At 37.8% G+C, this 6,938-nt stretch overlaps 1 pseudogene; it reads left to right on the top strand.

The window, feature by feature from the left end:
- Positions 1 to 938, top strand: LOC143660241 (vomeronasal type-1 receptor 1-like; annotated as a pseudogene).
- The last annotated feature ends 6,000 nt before the right edge of the window (positions 939 to 6,938 follow it).

Genomic DNA, 6,938 nt, shown 5'->3' with positions numbered 1-6,938 from the left:
ATGGAGTCTGCTAAGTTGGAAATGGGAATTATCTTCCTCATACAGACAGGAGTTAGCATCCTGGGAAATTCCTGACTTGTTTATATAACTTTGCTTTGCTTACTGGAAAGAACTTTAGACCCACAGATCTGATTCTCAACCAACTGGTCTTAGCCAACTCCTTGACTCTTTACTCCAAGGGAATCCCTCAAACAATGGCAGCTTTTGGATTGAAATACTTCCTTGATGACACCAGATGTAAACTTCTCTTCTATTTTTACAGAGTAGCCTCAGGGGTTTCCTTCACCACCACCTGCCTCCACAATGGCTTCCAGGTCATTAAGCTTGACCCCAGGATTAGTAGTTGGATGGAGCTCAAGATTAGATCCCCAAAGTTCATTGGCTTCTGCTGTTTGCTCTGCTGGATCCTTCATCTCCTAATTAATATATTGGTTCCTGTGATAGTGAATGGTCCATTGAAAGCCAAAAACTTCAGTTTGATAAAAGATGATGTACACTGCTCTTGGCCGAAAACAGAGAAATCTAAAGCTGTTTATACACTAATGTATTTTTGCACTGACATCATGTGTTTGATTTTCCTGGTCTGGGCTTGTGGCTCCATGGTTCTCATCCTGTATAGACAAAAGCATCGAGTCCAACATATTCACAGGAACAGTCTTTCTCCCAGACCTTCCCTTGAGGCCAAAGCCATCCGCACCATACTGATGCCGGTGAGCTTATATTTCGTCTTTTACTCAATATCTACTATTTTGATTCTTTGGAGGTCTGTAGATGGAAGTCCAGACCAGTGGAGGGTGAACATCTCTGTCTTTGTGTCCTCATGTTTTCCAACAGTCAGTCCCTTTGTGCTCCTTGGCAGTGACCCCAGAGTCTCTCAGTGCTGCTCTGCATGCTGCAAAAAGAAAGCAATTTTCCCTAATCTGGTTGCAGTGCTGTGAATCAGTCCAATCTAGGACATTCAGTCTTTTATTTTATTATTTTGTAATATTCAAGGAATGATTATGAGCCAGTTACTCTGCTCAGAATGTGTGATACTGTGGTGAAGGCACTAATGTCCCTGCCCACAGAGATCTTATAATAGAGATGAAAAGAGATCAAAATAAGAATATTGTGCAAGTAACAAAGATTACTTCATCTCAAAGTATCAGGTTTCTTCAGTGAGAAAATTCTACACTTTGTAATAGAATCAAATTTCTGAATTTGGGGATATGGAGAAATTCTCTCACCATGTCATATGCAGACTCCTTGACTATTTTAAGGTCTATGTCTTTTGATTGGGAAATTTAGTCCATTAACTTTTAGTGTTATTACTGTTTGGATAATATTTTCCTCTACCATTTTGGCTTTTGTATTATATATATCATATCTGATTTTCCTTCTTTCTACACTTTACTCCATACCTCTCTCTTCTGTCTTTTCATATCTGACTCTAGTGCTCCCTTTAGTATTTCTTGCAGAGCTTGTCTCTTGGTCACAAATTCTCTCAGTGACTTTTTGTCTATAAATGTTTTAATTTCTCCTTCATTTTTGAAGGACAATTTTGCTGGATATAGAAGTCTTGGTTGGCAGTTTTTCTCTTTTAGTAATTTAAATATATCATCCCACTGTCTTCTAGCTTCCATGGTTTCTGCTGAGAAATCTACACATAGTCTTATTGGGTTTCCCTTGTATGTGACAGATTGTTTTTCTCTTGCTGCTTTCAAGATCCTCTCTTTCTCTTTGACCTCTGACATTCTAACTAGTAAGTGTCTTGGAGAATGCCTATTTGGGTCTATTCTCTTTGGGGTGCGCTGCACTTCTTGGATCTGTAAATTTAGGTCTTTCATAAGAGTTGGGAAATTTTCAGTGATAATGTCTTCCATTAGTTTTTCTCTTCCTTTTCCCTTCTCTTCTCCTTCTGGGACACCCACAACACGTATATTTGTGCGCTTCATATTGTCATTCAGTTCCCTGATCCCCTGCTCAAGTTTTTCCATTCTTTTCCCTATAGTTTCTGTTTCTTTTTGGGATTCAGATGTTCCATCCTCCAGTTCACTAATTGTAGCTTCTGTCTCTTTAGATCTACCATTGTAGGTATCCATTGTTTTTTCCATTTTTTCTTCTTTGTCCTTCACTCCCATAAGTTCTGTGATTTGTTTTTTCAGATTTTCTGTTTCTTCTTTTTGTTCAGCCCATGTCTTCTTCATGTCCTCCCTCAATTTATTGATTTGGCTTTTGAAGAGTTTTTCCATTTCTGTTCGTATATTCACCATTAGTTGTCTCAGTTCCTGTATCTCATTTGAACTATTGGTTTGTTCCTTTGACTGGGCCATATCTTCAATTTTCCGAGTGTCATCCATTATTTTCTGCTGGTGTCTGGGCATTTTATCAGATTTCCCTGGGTGTGGGACCCGGCTGGTTGAAAGGTTTTTCTGTGAAATCTCTGGCTCTGTTTTTCTTTTCCTGCTCAGTAGATGGCGCTCGTGGTGCTCGTCTGTCTGCGGGTCCCACCAGTAAAAGATGCTGTGGCTCCTTTAACTTGCCAATCAGAGTCGGCCCGGGAAACCGCGCATGGAGGGGGGTGGTCGCCGGCCGCCACGGCTTGGGGGAGTGCCAGTCCAAATTGCCCAGCTGGCCCAAGACGCCAAGCGTGGCGGGAGGGCTCTGCTATCCAATGTTCCCAGTCAGACCGAGGAGCCACATGCGTAGAGGGGACCCCAGTCGCAAGCCACCCCAGCTGGGAAAACGTGCGCCCCTCGGGTATCTCACCGCAGCGGATTCTCCCTGCCCATTCAGCCATTTCAGAATGGGGTACGCTGTCTTTTTGGTTTCTGTCATGGCTCCGGGAGCTGTTTCGTATTGTTTCTGTTTCTTTAGTTGCTGTTCTGGAGGAGGAACTAAGACCCGTGCGTCTTACTAAGCCGCCATCTTCTCCGGAAGTCAGTACACATTTTTTTTTTATTAATTAAAAAAAAATTAACTAACACAACATTTAGAAATCATTCCATTCTACATATGCAATCAGTAATTCTTAATATCATCGCTTAGATGTATGATCATCATTTCTTAGTACATATGCATCGATTTAGAAAAAAAAATAGTAAGACAACAGAAAAAGAAATAAAATGATAATATAGAGAAAAAATAAAAATAAAAATAAAAAATACAAAAATATATAAGAAAAAAAAACAACTATAGCCCAGATGCAGCTTCATTCAGTGCTTTAACAGAATTACATTACAATTAGGTAGTATTGTGCTGTCCATTTTTTTTTTTTTTAGAAATCATACCATTCTACATATGCAATCAGTAATTCTTAACATCATCACATAGATGCATGATCATCGTTTCTTAGTACATTTGCATCGGTTTAGAAGAACTAGCAACACAACAGAAAAAGATATAGAATGTTAATATAGAGAAAAAAAATAAAAGTAATAATAGTAAGAACAAAACAAAACAAAACAAAAACCTATAGCTCGGATGCAGCTTCACTCAGTGTTTTAACATAATTACTTTACAATTAGGTATTATTGTGCTGTCCATTTTTGAGTTTATGTATCTAGTCCTATTGCACAGTCTGTATCCCATAAGCTCCAATTACCCATTATCTTACCCTGTTTCTAACTCCTGCTGAACTCTGTTACCAATGACATATTCCAAGGTTATTCTCGAGTGTCGATTCACATCATTGGGACCATACAGTATTTGTCTTTTACTTTTTGGCTAGACTCACTCAGCATAATGTTCTCTAGGTCCATCCATGTTATTACATGCTTCATAAGTTTATCCTGTCTTAAAGCTGCATAATATTCCATCGTATGTATATACCACAGTTTGTTTAGCCACTCGTCTGTTGATGGACATTTTGGCTGTTTCCATCTCTTTGCAATTGTAAATAACGCTGCTATAAACATTGGTGTGCAAATGTCCATTTGAGTTTTTACCGTTAATTCCTTTGAGTAGATTCCAGCAATGGTATTGCTGGGTCGTATGGCAATTCTATATTCAGCTTTTTGAGGAACCGCCAAACTGCCTTCCACAGTGGTTGCACCATTTGACATTCCCATCAACAGTGGATAAGGGTGCCTCTTTCACCGCATCCTCTCCAGCACTTGTCATTTTCTGTTTTGTTGATAATGGCCATTCTGGTGGGTGTGAGATGATATCTCATTGTGGTTTTGATTTGCATTTCTCTAATGGCCAGGGACATTGAGCATCTCTTCATGTGCTTTTGGCCATTTGTATTTCCTCCTCTGAGAGGTGTCTATTCTGTCTTTTTCCCATTTTGTAATTGGGTTGGCTGTCTTTTTGTTGTTGAGTTGAACAATCTCATTATAAATTCCAGATACTAGACCTTTATCTGATATGTCATTTCCAAATATTGATTCCCATTGTGTAGGCTGTCTTTCTACTTTCTTGATGAAGTTCTTTGATGCACAAAAGTGTTTAATTTTGAGGAGCTCCCATTTATTTTTTTTCATTCTTCAGTGCTCTTGCTTTAGGTTTAAGGTCCATAAAACTGCCTCCAATTGTAAGATTCATAAGATATCTCCCTACATTTTCCTCTAACTGTTTTATGGTCTTAGACCTAATATTTAGATCTTTGATCCATTTTGAGTTAACTTTTGTGTAGGGTGTGAGATATGGGTCTTCTTTCATTCTTTTGCATATGGATATCCAGTTCTCTAGGCACCATTTATTGAAGAGACTGCTCTGTCCCAGGTGAGTTGGCTTGACTGCCTTATCAAAGATCAAATGTCCATAGATGAGAGGGTCTATATCTGAGCACTCTATTCGATTCCATTGGTCGATATATCTATCTTTATGCCAATACCATGCTGTTTTGACCACTGTGGCTTCATAATATGCCTTAAAGTCAGGCAGTGCAAGACCTCCAGCTTCGTTTTTTTTCCTCAAGATGTTTTTAGCAATTCGGGGCACCATGCCTTTCCAGATAAATTTGCTTATTGGTTTTTCTATTTCTGAAAAATAAGTTGTTGGTATTTTGATTGGTATTGCATTGAATCTGTAAATCAATTTAGGTAGGATTGACATCTTAACTATATTTAGTCTTCCAATCCATGAACACGGTATGCCCTTCCATCTATTTAGGTCTTCTGTGATTTCTTTTAGCAGTTTTTTATAGTTTTCTTTATATAGGTTTTTTGTCTCTTTAGTTAAATTTATTCCTAGGTATTTTATTCTTTTAGTTGCAATTGTAAATGGAATTTGTTTCTTGCTTTCCCCCTCCGCTTTTTCATTGCTAGTGTATAGAAATGCTACAGATTTTTGAATGTTGATCTTGTAACCTGCTACTTTGCTGTACTCATTTATTAGCTCTAGTAGTTTTGTTGTGGATTTTTCTGGGTTTTCGACGTATAGTATCATATCGTCTGCAAACAGTGATAGTTTTACTTCTTCCTTTCCAATTTTGATGCCTTGTATTTCTTTTTCTTGTCTAATTGCTCTGGCTAGAACCTCCAACACAATGTTGAATAATAGTGGTGATAGTGGACATCCTTGTCTTGTTCCTGATCTTAGGGGGAAAGTTTTCAATTTTCCCCCATTGAGAATGATATTAGCTGTGGGTTTTTCATATATTCCCTCTATCATTTTAAGGAAGTTCCCTTGTATTCCTATCCTTTGAAGTGTTTTCAACAGGAAAGGGTGTTGAATCTTGTCAAATGCCGTCTCTGCATCAATTGAGATGATCATGTGGTTTTTCTGCTTTGATTTGTTGATATGGTGTATTACATTAATTGATTTTCTTATGTTGAACCATCCTTGCATACCTGGGATAAATCCTACTTGGTCATGATGTATAATTCTTTTAATGTGTTGTTGGATATGATTTGCAAGAATTTTATTGAGGATTTTTGCATCTGTATTCATTAGAGAGATTGGCCTGTAGTTTTCTTTTTTTGTAATATCTTTGCCTGGTTTTGGTATGAGGGTGATGTTGGCTTCATAGAATGAATTAGGTAGTTTTCCCTCCGCTTCGATTTTTTTGAAGAGTTTGAGGAGAGTTGGTACTAATTCTTTCTGGAATGTTTGATAGAATTCAGATGTGAAACCGTCTGGTCCTGGACTTTTCTTTTTAGGAAGCTTTTCAATAACTGATTCAATTTCTTTACTTGTTATTGATTTGTTGAGGTCATCTATGTCTTCTTGAGTCAAAGTTGGTTGTTCATGTCTTTCCAGGAACCCGTCCATTTCCTCTAAATTGTTGTATTTATTAGCGTAAAGTTGTTCATAGTATCCTGTTATTACCTCCTTTATCTGTGAGGTCAGTTGTTATGTCTCTTCTTCCATTTCTGATCTTATTTATTTGCATCCTCTCTCTTCTTCTTTTTGTCAATCTTGCTAAGGGCCCATCAATCTTATTGATTTTCTCATAGAATCAACTTCTGGCCTTATTGATTTTCTTTATTGTTTTCATGTTTTCAATTTCATTTATTTCTGCTCTAATCTTTGTCATTTCTTTCCTTTTGCTTGCTTTGGGATTAGTTTGCTGTTCTTTCTCCAGTTCTTCCAAGTGGGCAGTTAATTCCTGCATTTTTGCCTTTTCTTCTTTTCTGATATAGGCATTTAGGGCAATAAATTTCCCTCTTAGCATTGCCTTTGCTGCGTCCCATACGTTTTGATATGTTGTGTTTTCATTTTCATTCGCCTCGTGGTATTTGCTAATTTTCTAGTAATTTCTTCTTTGATCCACTCGTTGTTTAGGAGTGTGTTGGTGAGCCTCCACGTATTTGTGAATTTTCTGGCACTCTGCTTATTATTGATTTCCAACTTCATTCCTTTATGATCCGAGAAAGTGTTGTGTATGATTTCAATCTTTTTAAATTTGTTAAGACTTGCTTTGTGACCCAGCATATGGCCTCTCTTTGAGAATGATCCATGAGCACTTGAGAAAAAGGTGTATCCTGCTGTTGTGGGATGTAATGTCCTATAAA

This window comes from Tamandua tetradactyla, chromosome 16 (assembly GCF_023851605.1).
Source record: "Tamandua tetradactyla isolate mTamTet1 chromosome 16, mTamTet1.pri, whole genome shotgun sequence".
NCBI lineage: Eukaryota > Metazoa > Chordata > Mammalia > Pilosa > Myrmecophagidae > Tamandua > Tamandua tetradactyla.
Note: the sequence above shows the minus strand (reverse complement) of the source record. Positions and strands in the feature narration are given on the sequence as shown.